General features: G+C 35.4%; 1 pseudogene; it reads left to right on the forward strand.

Annotated features, from left to right (window-relative positions):
- The first annotated feature begins 2,897 nt into the window (after positions 1 to 2,897).
- LOC114051553 lies at positions 2,898 to 3,202 on the forward strand (annotated as a pseudogene).
- The last annotated feature ends 5,930 nt before the right edge of the window (positions 3,203 to 9,132 follow it).

Raw genomic sequence — 9,132 nt, forward strand, 5'->3', positions numbered from 1 at the left:
AGCATCTAAAAATTGGAAAAAGAAGGACTAGTCTAACTTAAACCTTAAAAGGAATCCAACGTATGAGACAAGTGGGTCATCCAGATTTCCTCAGCTATGCTGGACTCTGCAAGCATGGGAAAGGAAAGCACAGGCTGACATTTTGGTTACTTCTTGCTCTCACCAGGTGACAAGCCCATCTTCTTTCTCCATCACATATTCCTTTAACAACATCTTTCACTGTTCTTCATAGTTTCAGTCAGTCACTCAGTCAACATGCATTTATTTAACACCCCCTAAGTGCTAGGCACTGTGCTAAGATACAAAGAAAGGCAAAAGACAGTTGCTGTCCTCAAGGAACTCATAATCTATTGGGGGAGACAAAATATACACAACTATGTCCAAATAAGAAAACTACAGGACAAATCCAAAATAATTAATAGAGGGGAGATGCTAGAACTAAGAGGCATTGGAAAAGACTTCCTGTAGAAGGTGGGATTTTAGCTAGGACTTGAAGGAAGCCAGGGTAACCAGGAGGCAGAGATGAGAAAGGAGTGCATCCCAGGTATGGGGAATAGCCAGAGAAAATGCTCAGGAATCCAGAGGTGAAGTGTCTTATTCAAGAAACAGTTGGAAGACCAGCCTCACTGGATCAAAAAATACATGAGAGGTATAAGGTACGGGAAGAATGGAAAGATGTTTGTTGTTGTAGGCTGCTCAAACCTACTAGATGCCTCTCCACTACCCTTTGAGTGATACTCATTTTAAATTATTAAGAACCTGTGTTGATACTCTACAATACCAGGCATAGAATATAATAGTATAAAAAGATAGAGTTTTGTTTCTGAGAAGTTTGAATTTTTTTAAAGAGACTTGTAATTTCCAAAGGCATTCCATTTACCAAGGAGAAAAACTTTATTTTAATGGCACACGATGCAATTCACATCCTTACGTCTCCTCACAAGATGATGAAGAGAATGTTACTTATTTGTCAATATTCTATTTGAGATATTGTCATTACTTTTAATTTTCTAACATATAATTATCTCTGGCTCCCAAATCAGGCCAATTTGTTCTTTTTCATTGAAAACGGGAATGAATTCTAATGAATGTTTTAACTTTGTTCACGTGTCATTATCAACTCTCTTTGTATATATGTTTCTCCCCTTGCAGATTTTTGGTACATCTTTAGTAGAATGTTCATACATTTTCTTCTGAATCAACTGTTAACTTAACTATTTTGTTCTTCAACATAAAGGCATATCTATTCCCACATTCACATGGACTGATAGGCAGTGTGGTAATATTGGATAGAGTCCTGGACTTAGAAGGAGAAAGATCTTGGTTCATATTTCACTTCTAACACTAACTAGTTAAGTGACCATGAGTATGCCATTTGCCTTTCTGAATGTAAGTCTCCACATCTATAAAATTGGGGTAATAATACCTCTGATACCCACCTCACAGAACTGGTGTGAGGACTAAATGAGATAATGTCTGTAAAGTACTTTGTAAACCTTGAAGTGTTATATAAATGTCAGTTACTATTAAAGTTAATTACATATCTAGCCTTGCATGTAGTAGATTCTGAATAAATATTGTTTGATCAACCCAACAATAAGGGTTAGTAAACCCTAGGATGGAAGCTTTTCTCCTTCAAGGTAATTTCACAAGGACTCTGGGAGGAGGAAGATGGTAGAACAGGGAAATGACCATTTTATTAAAATGGATTTGGTAAGATGGAGCATAGTTTCATGGGACTCTTAATGTGAGCTCAGAAAGCTATGAAAATATTGTAGGTTGTACCATTAAAAGCATAACAGACATACTGAAAAATAGGAGAATTGAGATACAGTGATGTCCTAATTGCACAAAAATTAAACATAAGGAATTGTAATTATGGAGAAAGTTATAAACTTATAGCTCTAGAAATGTATAGGAACAAGTACATAATGTGGTAATTAAAATATCCATTAAAACACATATGGACTTAAAAGTCTCGCTGAAATTCCACTATTAAGTTTTAAAGGGTCTTAAAGCTGCCAGTTCAGCTGTTTAAATAATAGGAAGACCTGAAACAGGAACATATTAGGTCATTGTATTAGCAAAGCCTACATTTTATGCCTTTCTAATGTTATTCTTCCTAATGTAGGCCTACCTTTTTTTTTTTTTTGGTCGTGACATAGTCCATACTGAGTGCTATTTCAATTACCAAGAGAAGTCCTTCTGAAATCCATGCAAATGAATTTGGGAGGTGCACAGTAGACAGGAGGACATTTAAAACATCTTTAAATAAAGTTGGCAGCCAGTCTCCTGGTGATGCCGACTTTTTGCTTTCAATTGGAATTCCATAAGCATTCATTAGTGAGAAAGAGATCAAAGAGGTGTGCAGTGGTTTTCCCATAATGAAGCCCTTTACAGCAGACATTTTGGTTAATAGATGGGATGAAATTGTAGACTAACCATTTTAAACCTCATGAATTTATTTCTTCTTAGATGTTTGTCTTTGCAGTGAGTGAAATCCTAAGCCAATTATTTATAGTAATTTCAAATTGTCTTCCCTTGGAGAAACATTTCTCATAGGTGGACGATGAAATTTTTTAAAAGCACTGGACTTTAAATCAATAGATATATATCTTGGAAACCTAGATCCAACACTTAATACCTGTCTCCATCTTGCAAAGTTACTCAACTTATTCAAGCCTCAGTTTTCTCATCTGTAAAATGGCGACTAATATAAGGAATAACTTCCCATTAAAGGCAACTCAAGAAGGGAGTTGTTTTTCCATCACTGGAGGCCTTCAATTACAGAGGACCAATTGGCAGGAATTGTGTAGAAGGATATCAGATATGAATTGGAATAGGTGCTTCTTCAGCATGGAGCCTCACTGTCATCAGACAGCATCCCAAAGAAAGGCATGTACGGCAAAGACAATGGGCAGGCAACACTGAGCCAGCTTCAGGAGCTCCACATGCAAAAGGAGATGCTGTGATGAAGGCAGCACTGCACAACCAGGTCAATAGGCTCGAGGTTGAAGAGCTGGCCCTTCAATCAACTATTAGCTCTGCAGAAGGGGATGGGACGACCCATTCTTCACCTCTAAGAGAGGCATGAGAAAATATCTTGGCTCAGGTAGACAATAAAACTTCCATCAATCAAACTGAATTATAGCTGAGCACGAGAAATCATGCTCAAGAGGAAGAGGAAGAGAAGGAAGAAAAAGAGGAGAAGGAGGAGGAGGAAGAGGGGTAGGTGGAGGAATCCAATTCTTAAAGGAGAAAGAAAAATCAGGATTAGTTATTTATCTAAGTTAATTTTAAGAATCAGGAAATTTTTGTTAAAAAAAAATTCCAGTATGATCTTTATGTCCTCTGTTAACAGGGGATGAAGAACTCTCAGAAAATGAACTATTAAAATGACACCATTGATCCCCGTAGCTTCAGAATATTGTGTTAAAACAAAAACTGACCAAAAGTTGGAAATCCAATGATCTATATTTTGCCATGGAAAAAAGGTCAAGTTCACATAAGTTAATCAAGTTAGACACATAGCCATACTAGAGATAAAACTTCATGTGACATTCTATTGAAGTATTTGTGTACTTGTAACTAGAATAGTTTAAATGTAAGGCAACCTTTCATATTTTTCTGAGGCATATTGACAATGAAAACCATGCTAATAAACTCCCTGGTGCCCAGAGCAAGGCCACGTTCTAGGTTCTAGAATCAAGCAGATAGAAAGGTAAACAAGTGGTTTAATGGCTTTCAGAGTCTCATGTAAAAAGCATAAGCTATTTAAATGGCACTCTGAGGAGCACCATAACATAAAGCCCATGATAAGCTGCTGCTTGGTGTGCTTGTGACCACATTTTAATTTGAGTTATCACATTGTGGTAAAATGTGGTCAGAATAAATTTTGGACAGAAAATGTTATTCACCAGATTCTAAAGGAGAACCAAACCATTCTACTTTCTTGTGAAAGTCAAATACATATTATAATAATAAAATTGGATTGTTTTAAATTCATTTTGGTATTTAAGGAAATGTGTCTTATTTTTAAATGTCTTAGGAAATACTTGACAGGATTTGTTTTTGCAATAAAGAGAAAATGGCTAAAGAATTTTTTTAATTAGAATAGGTGGTTTCTAAGGTCCACTACAATTCTGAATTCTATGATTCTAAGAGAATAAACTTTTACCACCTACTTCAAATGACTGTTATTTGGTCACTTAAAAAATTGTTATTTTTATGTGTTTTTTTCCCAGGGGATAGGGTGTACTGTGAAGTGCTAAATAATGGTGAGTTGTTATGTTTTGTACTTTGGAATGTCTCAAATGTAGTGAGTTGTAAATCTTTGTATTATCCATAAAAGCATGTGGTAAATCTATGTTTAATTTTGGGAATCTATGTTTAGTTGTCATTTTTCATTCGTGCCTGACTCTCAAGGTCTCATTTGGGGTTTTCTTGGCAGAGATATTGGAGTGGTTTGCCATTTCCTTCTTCAGCTCCAGATGAGGAAACTGAGGCAAACCAGGTGAAGTGTTCAGGATCATACAGCTAGTAAGTGTCTAAGACCAGGTTTGAACTCAGGGAGAGGAGTCTTCCTTACTCCAGCAGTCTATCCACTTCAACATTTAGGGAGACACTGGCAAAGGACTGGCCTGCGCGCTGCGCCCTCATCAAAGGAGGTACTACATTCTAAGAGCAAAGCAGAATTGCAGAAGCTCAAAAGAAATGTGAGATGCACAAACTTAAAGACATCTCCACCCCAAATCTTCATGTGGACTGTTTGTGCCAGACCATTGGTATAGCCTTCCAAGCTCATATTGTTCTGATCAGCCAGTCAGACACACTGTACTTTGACTCCAACATAGTCATGCCATTTTGGTCCTCTTTGAGAATGAAGGTTAACCAACAACAGTAAATTTTAATGTGTAACATACATGTGGTATATCTTTTTCATTATGAACTTAATTTAAATTTACAAAGGATAAAAAATAGGATTGTATATGAACCTGTGAATTTCTGTTACGTTGTTTTTATGTAGATGTTAAATTTAATGAAGTAGTAACCAAATTGCTTTGTTTATCCTATTCTAAATATCCTTTTCTTCTGTATGTTTTTATGTTTAGTTAACACTCATTTTATTAACATTATATACATATATATAATCACAGGTCTTGTTCAAACATATAAATGCATGTACACAGAGATATATTCATATATATACACATATTGGAGGTGGCATACTTTGAGAAGGGAAGATTTCCATGATACTTTGGACTGAATCTCCTAATCTCTCAACTCTAGGAAATTCTCAAAGATTGTAAATTACAGAGATGATGACAATCTGTAGTAGTATAGAATGTTTCCCCACTGGGAGTTCCTTATGCTAGTGAAATCACAGATCTGGTGATTTCAGAGGTTTACATGCATTTGTATGCATATATACACACATAGATGCATATGTGTATATATGTGCATATATGTGTACATATGTGTATATATGCATACATAAGGTGTATTCTAATTAAACTCTTCCATGTTGTTCTAGGAGCATGCCAAGTTTTCTAGCTCTGTGCTAAGTTGTTCTTTTATTCCCAAATTCCTTCTCTTCTTATGACCTATCCAAATGCTACTCATTCTCCAAAGACCAGATCAGAGAAGTATTTCCCTGACAACTCCAGGAGGTGTGGATCTCTCTCTCCTGCTAAGTTCCTCCAACAATTATGTTTCTGAATATCAGTTTCTTCATCTGTATAATAATAGGAATAATAAGAATAATTGACATTTATATAAGGTTTTAAGGGTTTGAAAAGCATTTTATACATATAATCTTACTTAATTTCTTGTCAGAAGAACCCTGTAAAGTAGCTGTTATTACTATCCCCATTGTACATATTAGGAAACTGAGACTGAGAATAGCTAAGAGGGTCACAGAACTAGCAAGTGTCTGAGACAGGATTAGAATCCAGGACTTCCTCACTCTAACTCTACCACCCTATAACCTATGGTACCTACCTCGCTGTGTTGTTGTTAGGTCCGAATTAGGTGATATATTTAAAGTGCTATATAATTGCAAGTTATTATATCTGATAATTCTTCTGTTTCTTTACTATACCCACCATGGAACAAGTTTTAAATAAATTGCTGCTGATTGGTTAATTTTTTTTCCAGGAATTTTTCATATTGGATTTGTGCTCACAATATTAATATTCTTTTTCCAAAACTGAACACTGTAAAATTATGTTGTCTCATTAAATTTTCTAGTAGGTGGTACTTCCTGTGTGACTTTGAATGAGTCTGAGTCTGCCTCAGTTTCTTTATTCATTCTGTAATTTATTAATTTAGTCATTCATTCGGTCAACAAATCTGCATCCAGAGAAAGAACTTATAAGTAGAAATATATAATGATTTTACATATACACACATATTTTTTGTCTAATGGTAGCCCTTGCTAGGGTGGAAGTGGAATGAGGGAGAATGGAGGAAAGAAAAAAAGGAAAAAAAAGAAAATTATATGATTATATATTTAAAAGGAATAACAAGTTGTACATAATAGATTTGCAGTTTCATGTGCAATTATCTATTTTTCTATTCTACTATGTTATAGAAATGCTTGTTTTATTTCTTAAGTTCAGAATAATACACATATATGTATATATGTATGTGTATATATGTATATATAAATATAAATACATATATATATATAATTTACTATGTGCCAGACAATTTGCTAAACTCTGAGGATATAAATAAAGGAAAAACCAAAATAAAACATAACAAAAACCCCACAGTTTCTAACCTGACTCCAATGGAGATGACAACGTGAAAATAACAACAAATAATTGTTAGGCATCTACCATGTGAAACGCACTATGTTAGACATTAGCACAAATATGAAATAAGACATGGTTCTTGCTTTCTAGATCCTCAAATTCACTAGAGGAGATTATCATGTAAATGATTACAGTATAAGTTGACATAGAACCCGTTGAGGAAATGAAATTAATAGAATTTGACAACTGATCAGATGTAGCTAGTAAAGAGAGGTAATGAAAATTGTCCCACTTCTCTGTATCCCTTTCTGAACATCCTTTTGCTTCCTACTGTGTATATATATATATATATATTTTAATGTCTTATTGATGGTATCTTCTACATTTATTTTTCTCTGTTGATTCTTTTTCAGGATGTGAAAGAAAAAAAAAAGAGGCAGCATGATATAGCGGACAGAATTCTAAACTTGGAGTCAGAAGACACCTGGATTTATATCACAACACTGATAGTCCCTGTCTGTGGGCCTCTGGATAAGTCACCTAATGTGTTTAGGACTCAGTTTCCTTACCTGTAAAATGGGCATAATAAAACTTGCACTTCTTCACGTAACTGTTGAGGGGAAAGTGTTTTCTAAGCCTCATAGTACAATATGTGCGAATTTATGTTATTAACATAAAGGAATTGTGGGAGACAATCCACTAATTCCCTTTAAGGTCTAAAATTCTATCATTCAAAAAGCATACTAAAACTTCATGAATAAGGATTCAGATAATTTAAGGGTTATAATAATTCATGCAGAGGTTGGAAAGGCAGCTTGGGAGTAGTATACTACATAGAGTGCTGGATCCAGATTCAGGAAGATATGGGTACAAAAACTGCTTTTGAACCTAGCAGGATGACCATGGGCAAGGCACTTGCTCTCTCTGAGACTGTTTCCTCATCGGCAAAAGTTTGGACTATCTGGTCTTCAAGCTAGCTGTTTCCAATTTAAATTCATGATCCTGGGAACATAATGCTGCTTAGTAAGCTACTTTCTCAGAAATTCTACAAATCATTGTTATAAATAAAATTGCAAGGGGGGAGGAATGATTAAAGTATTGGAGAGAAGTAACTTTTTCAGAGAGTAGTGGAGATTCAATCCCATGGAACAGTTGTGAGAATGGCCTGTTGGGGTCCTCCCAGGGATCAGGCTATGGGATTAAGCCTCTGCTTTGCCAACATTCTCCACTGGGGTTAAAGGACACTTACAATTGCAAACCACTAATTCCAATAAGAAATATATAAGATTCTGTCATTAGGACTTTCATCCCTTTTCCTTGATACCTCTAATCAGTTCTCATGTCCTACCAATTCTTTCTTCTCACTTTCTCTTGCCTCTGGTCCCTACTCTCCAACCCCACCCACCACCATTCCTCTTTAAAGCCTTCATTACTTATTTTAATAGTTTCCCAGATTATTTCTTAGTTTCAATCTCTCTCTATCTTCCAGGTCAACCCATGTATAGCTGCAAGACAACAGCAGCAGCAACAACAGCTAGCATTCCTACAGTGTTTTAATGTTTTCAAAGCACTTTACATGTATCTAATTTTATTTATTTGTTTATCAATTTATTTTTAATCTGACTTACGTTTTCACTGGCTTAGGAATCTGTCAATGAGGTAACTCCCTTTGCCAGTACAGATCAGCACCTTCTATGCAAAATAAAGTCTTATATTTTTAAGTTTTACTAATGTGTTGTACTTTTACATTATAAACATTTAAATATTGGGATGAGAGAAACATTTATTAGGCAAGCACCTACCATGTACCAGATAATATGCAATATTTTCTTCTTTGAACCTCACAATAATGCTGTGAGGTAGATGCTATTATTATCTTCATTTTATAGTTAAGGAACCTGGGACAGAGAGAAATTAAGTGACTTGCCCAGGGTCACACAGTAGGATGTATTTAGGCCAGATTTAAACTTAGGTCTTTCTGGCTTCAGGTCCTGCTTTCTACCCACCTAGCTACCTGGTGAGAGATTTCTAGTAACAAATTAAGATATATCAGTAAAACTAATAATGCAATGACTTCATCTAAAAGTGCATACAACATTTCACATCTGTGGTATCAGCTACTCATCTATCTATTTTTTAAACTGAACAGAAATCAATTTTCTCTTACCTCATCTGTATCCTTTTGGGAAAAGAAAAGAAAAAGAAAAGCATTTTTTTTGTAATAAATATACATAGTCAAGCAGAACACTTCCCCAATGGCGAGAGAAACAGAGACAGAGAGAGAGAGACAGAGACAGAGACAGAGAGAGACAAAGAGAGACAGAGAGAGAGAGAGAGACAAAGACAGAGGGAAAGAGGAAGAGAGAGACAGAAA

The sequence above is a fragment of the Vombatus ursinus genome, unplaced genomic scaffold, assembly GCF_900497805.2.
Source record: "Vombatus ursinus unplaced genomic scaffold, bare-nosed wombat genome assembly UNPS02014803.1, whole genome shotgun sequence".
Classification (NCBI taxonomy): Eukaryota; Metazoa; Chordata; class Mammalia; order Diprotodontia; family Vombatidae; genus Vombatus; species Vombatus ursinus.